The sequence below is a fragment of the Lates calcarifer genome, linkage group LG4, assembly GCF_001640805.2.
Source record: "Lates calcarifer isolate ASB-BC8 linkage group LG4, TLL_Latcal_v3, whole genome shotgun sequence".
Classification (NCBI taxonomy): Eukaryota; Metazoa; Chordata; class Actinopteri; family Centropomidae; genus Lates; species Lates calcarifer.
Window position 1 is genome coordinate 23,315,239 of NC_066836.1, and position 6,000 is coordinate 23,321,238.

The window sequence follows — 6,000 nt, forward strand, 5'->3', positions numbered from 1 at the left end:
CAAAATTTCTGGCAGGATCCTTTTCTTCAGTGGGTAAAAGTCAACCCTGTTAGTCACAGGTGTATTCACAGGATCACCAGGTTGATACAGCACTGCCTTATGTAACACACTGCACCAAGTTTAGACAGAAATATACTGTGAAAAAGTACTGTACACTATGGCATCCTGAAGAAGTTAGGCACGAACACATGAACTTTATCAACAGACTGACAGAAAGCTCTCATTTTAGATGACTGTGTATTGTTTGGGGTCACCTGTTGTTATACAGTTAGCTACTGTAAAGCAGTGTGGTCAGAGTGTAAGTGAAGCTGTGTGGCTTGATGGTTTACTGCAGAGTCAACGCTGCAAATATGACAAATATGATAAGCAATACATAAGTACAGTATATGAAATAATGTTGCTCAAACAAATCATCATTATTTTCATTATGAATCAGTCTTTCAGTTATACTTTTGATCAATAGTTCAATCTGTAAAATGAAAATCTGGATCCCCAAAGGCCCAAAGTGAGAGCTTTAATTAACTTATGTTGCCTGTCAAACACAGAGTGTTTAATCTGCAGTGATATAAAACAGAAAAGCAGCATAACATCATTATTGCTGGACAAACAGTAAATCAACTGCAAGAACTATTGATAATTTACTGTTTGTACATGTAATTTAAATGGCTTACGGTGAGACTGTGGCTTCTCAGGTGTCTCTTGGCTGGCTAACTTAACAGAGTTCAGTATGCAAATCAGAGAATTTGACTCACTTACATCTGCACTCAAGAAAATAACTGACTCAGTTTGTAATACAAGTTACTTTCATCTTGATTCAAACACAAACACTCGTCTGTGGAGGGGATGCAGTTGCTGTTTGTAACAGAAAGACCGTGAATGAAGTTAATTTCCCCTGAACAGAAGAAAGACATGAAGTGAGTTTATTAATGAGGCCTATCTGACTTCAGCATGTGTTTGTTATAGATGTGGGGACTTTACAGGGGAACTTCAAAGGAGTATTCACTGTTCAGTGATGAGGTAACTGTCTCCTCCAAAGACAAAATGAATAATGAAATGTTATCATTTCATTTGATTTATTGCATTTGTGCAATAATACAATTTTTGTCTTAAATGTCAGAAAGACATGTAAAGTGACATTAGAGGAGTCTTGGATATTTTATTATTCGTTTGTCCTGAAGATCTGAGGAAAATGTATTGTCTTGTACACGTTGCATAGAGAAATCTATTGTTTACATATTTGATGCCCTACCATATATGGAATGTGAGAGCTTGGTTGTGCCAAACCCACAGTAAAATCATAACCAAGCTGCAGCTAAAGCTATATGAAATGTTTTAGCACCTTAAGCTCATTGTTTTGGTCTTATGACCCACAGCTTTACTCTTTTGGTTGAGTCTTTCGTCAAACTACCTGCCCAGTACCAAACAACAGTCAGACAAAGTTAGCAACAAGCCGGTGAACATCGTGGAACATTTAACCACTAAATAGCTAATTCCTTGGAAGTCCACTACAAGACCAAATCAGAACTAAAAGAAGAATATTAAACTTCACCAAATGACCACAAACACAACACACATACTAATGTTGCTCCATGTCTGCTGGATGTGGAAAAGGTGACTGTCTTGCTCCCAACTGACCTATAAAAAAATAATTAATGAAGGTGCAAAACAGAACAAAGGGAAACATGCCTGAGTCAGGTCTAAGAAATGAAGCTGCTGTATCTTTGCTTATTGCCAGTTTCTAACAGTATTGTGATATGTTCTGTTCTCTATAGTTGTGTTCTTTGTTACATCAACCAGTTTATTTACTGGTTGGTAATTATTTCCTCAACCTACTACCTCCCCAATCTTATCACTGATTTATATCCATAAGGACAGACTCCACTGCACAGCCAGTGATTCCCCATGAAAAACAGTGCACTGGGAAATTAATCTCCTCTCAGAAACAATGAGAATGTTACATTGACTCAAACAATCACAGACATCTGAGCGCAGAATAACATTCCTCATTTGGAAGGTGAGTCATTTTAAAAGGTTGTGATGAAACCATCATTAATATTTCAATATGATAATGATTGCAATGCAATCTGATGAGCTACACCTCCTTTCTTCCTAAGTAAGATGACAGATAATGTAACAATGTGAAATTACAAAACATTAATTACAATAATTCTGAAGAATTTTTTTATGACATTGCTGGGAAATAGAAAAGATTGTTGAAAATGCAAATGTATTAATGATACTGTGTGAGTTTAAAGACGCTTTCTATAAATGTGTGTGCCACACTTCCCTGGAGCTGTCTAGCAATGATTTCAAGATCAACACAGTTCACAGTCCAGTCATAAAAACTCCAAAACAATCAACAAATTAAATAAAAAATATATCTAAATATATCCTTAAAGGAATGCTACTGCATTAGTGAAACATTTAGTTTCACTTTTAATTTCTTAGAGGTTGACTGTTGTGTATTGACCAATAAATCTGTTCCACTAGAACTTCTTTAAACTGTTATCGAGCTTCATATCACAAAACTGACCAAAGAGCTTTAACCACAGGCACGTGCTTCCACAGAAAGTGATCAGGCTTTCCTGTTTAGGAATGCGCAACATGTCCAGCTTCTCTACTGTAGCTGTCACTTCTTTAATTGATTTAAGAAAGCCTGGAATCTCCCCAACCCCCCCTCTGGCTTACTGTCTCACCTATCTCTTTAAATACTTAAGAAATAACCTTGATACTTGGCAGTGCATAAAATAAACTGTCATTAAGATGGACCTCATTTAAAAATTCAGTTGTAGAGTCAGTGCTCTTTTGTGCATTTTCTCATCAATAAGCAGTGTTAGGAGTGAAAAGCGGAGCAGTTACCTCACACAAGCCTCTCAGTGTCCCTCCGAGCTGCTGCTCAGTAGATTCAGTCCAAATATTTCACGTAACTCTCTCCGAGTGATTCCTCTCTCTCCTTCCCTCCGTTAGTTCACCCTGTTGAAAACCACGCTCTATCAGCCTTTCTCTCTCCTCCCTCCTCTCCCCTTCTGTGTATATCCACTCAGCTCTCTCTCTTCCTTTTTCCCTCTAAGTCCCTCCCTCTCTCAGCCTCTTTCTCTCCCACACATCCTCTGACCCCCTCCCTGTCTCTCCCCCTCCCTCTCTCTCTCTCTCTCTCTCTCTCTCTCTCTCACTCTCTCTGTCTCACTATACTTTCATCCAGTCCTCTCCTGATTCTCTGTCCCTCTCATTTACTCTCTAGGTTTTCTTTTCCTCAGAATCAAATGTTTTAACAGCAGAGTTGACTACTGTGGTGATTAAAATGTAAAATAACTTTTAGCTAAAATCTGAGAAAAGCACATATTAGTTTTCTTTTTGACAATGAAATGAAAAGATTAATCTTCTACTCTGTTCCCTGGAAATACATTTAGCCTGTACAGCTACTTTGCAACAGCTAATACATTTTGAAGGAAACATGATCACAGATTACAGTTTCTATTAACAGACTGAGGATATGTTGTTCCTTTACATATTTGGTTAGTTGCAGCTTTGTTGATACTGATCAGTGGTATTTGCCTCATGGTGCAGCGTTTAGCAAAGTAACAGGGTGCAAACACTGCTTGAGCTGGACAGCCTCAGTGGTGGGGAGAGATGGTACAATGATTAAAGTCTCGGACACAAAGACCTCCTTGGATCTCCTCAAGAAGAAACCCTTCTTGACCAAGAGTCCAAGTGAAGTTGTCAGAGATGTGGACCTCTGTCTAACTGATACACATGGGATGGTGAGCTGCTTTTGCTCTGTCTGAGGTCCACTATGATCTCTTTGGTCTTCTTGGTGTTTGGCCAAGGCTGTTATCGGCATGCTGCCAGGTGCTAGACCTCCTCCCTGTAGTCCGACTTATCTTTGTCACTTGTGAGACCAACCACTGTTGTGTTGTTTGCAAAACTGATAATAGTATTGGAACCATGTATAAGTGTGTAGTTGTAGGTGAAGAGGGAACAGAGGAAATGACTCCCTAGGACTTCAGTATTCAGGGTGAGGGTTGAGGAGGTCTTGTTGTCTAAACTAAATAGACTGAAATCTGTTGGTTGGAAAGTCCAGGATCCATTTGCAGAGGGGGGTGATTCCCACATCGCTGAGTAGGCAGGTTTTGAGAGTGGCCAGAGTCATCTCCTCATTGATGCATTGTTTGACAATGGTTACCCCCACAGACAGTCTGGTTGTCAAATCATTAAATACCACGGCTACTTTTGTTTTTTTATGTATTTGGTACAAAGTAGAACCAGATCCAACCAAACACAGTGTTAGACACTTTAGTTGAACCAATTCAATCAGTGTTAATACTGGAGGTTATTTAGATGTGACTTTTAGGACACCTCAGTCAGAAATTCATAATACCAGTTGGAATTACTACCAGGAGGCTGATGTGAACTGGTAACAGTCTGTGTGATATACACAGTTTACTATGAAGACTGGAGTCAGTTGGACAGAGCTAGCTCACACTGTCCAAAGTGAAAAAAAAAGCCTGAATGTGAAGCATCAAGACTACATGTGAAGCAAAAAGACAAAATGAACACTAATTCTCCCTGAGGGCATAAGGTATGGACACAACCACCAAGCTGAGAAAACCAAAAATCAGCTCTTGTCCTGAGGTTTTATGACCACAACTTATTCACAAGAGGGAGTTACTGGTAATGGCCCTGTGATGGACTGGTGATCCGTACAGGGTGTACCCCGCCTCTCGCCCTATGACAGGTGAGATAGGCTCCAGTACCTAAGACACTGAGCAGAAGTACCAGGTGGATAGATGCTTTTTTTTCTTAGCATGAAATAGCTCCAACATGCAGCTTATGTTAAAACAGAAATTGTAATTAATAATAAAAGGAATACTAAGAATTTGTAATACCACTGCTTATGTGTGGCTTCACCAAAACAAGATACAACATATTCATCAGTAAGCATTAGAGGTAGCTTTCTTTTTTTTCTTCTTTGATCAGAGCTAGCTGAGTCCTCTTGCCACCCAAGGCTAACCACATCCTGACTCCAGCTCTGTACCTCACACAGATACAGCACTGATATTAACCGTCATCTCACTCAAAGAAAGTGTATTAACCAGAAGGAAAGAAGAGGAAAAAATGGCTTAAACATTACTGAATTATATTCAAAGCCAAAAAAAACAACCTGAAAAACAAATAAGCAGATCATAGTCCTAAACAAATAAACTGATACCTACGATGAGACAATTATCAATGTAACATATTCTCTCTGTCTCACTGTGTCTCTTTCAGCACATTCTGTTGTTGAAAATGTCACAAATTTATATTTCTCTCTTCCTCTGGCGGAGCCTCTCCCTCTGCCTCTTCCTCGCTTTTCACTTTATCTTGTTCCCTTGTTCCCTCCCTCTCCTCTGTCCCCTCCAGTCCCCCTCACACATCCCTCCCAGTAAAGATAGTTCTGAGTTGTTGACAGAGTATCAGTCGAGAAGGTTCCAGGCAAACGGTCTGTTCCTCTGCTGGCTGTTTTTTCTGTGTTGTAGCTGAGATGCTATCTGACTGCATCTCCCCTGAGTTTCTCAGGCAAGGCTCTCTCTCTGCACTTAATCAAACACACACACAGACAGACACACACACACACACACACACACACACACACACGCACACACAGTCTTACAAGTATGCCTGTTATGACAGCCAACAGTGACTCCTGCATGAATATGAGCACAAACAGAGGATGAATTTACCCACAAGTGTGTTTGTATATGAAAAAAGCAATATCATGTATGTACAGAAATACACACACAAACACACATTGGTCTGATCTGTATTATCTTATCCCAAGCTTCACTTACCATGAAGCTAATTCTAACCTGAAACTTAAAACCAAGTCTTAGCACACACACACACACACACACACACACACACACACACACAAAAGTAACCCATGTGTGACACGTATGCAGACATGCACACACTGAAACATACTTGTGAGGTGACCTGCATTCATGGCCAAACACGCAGCAG

General features: G+C 39.8%; 1 protein-coding gene across 1 annotated transcript in view; it reads right to left on the minus strand.

The window, feature by feature from the left end:
* The window catches only part of LOC108896679 (cadherin-12-like), a 76,571-nt gene extending 73,531 nt beyond the window's left edge, over positions 1-3,040 (minus strand). Inside the window, 1 exon segment of the mRNA XM_018695906.2 lies at positions 2,860-3,040. The gene's annotated coding sequence lies outside the window, so the exon portion shown is untranslated.
* Positions 3,041-6,000: the final 2,960 nt, after the last annotated feature.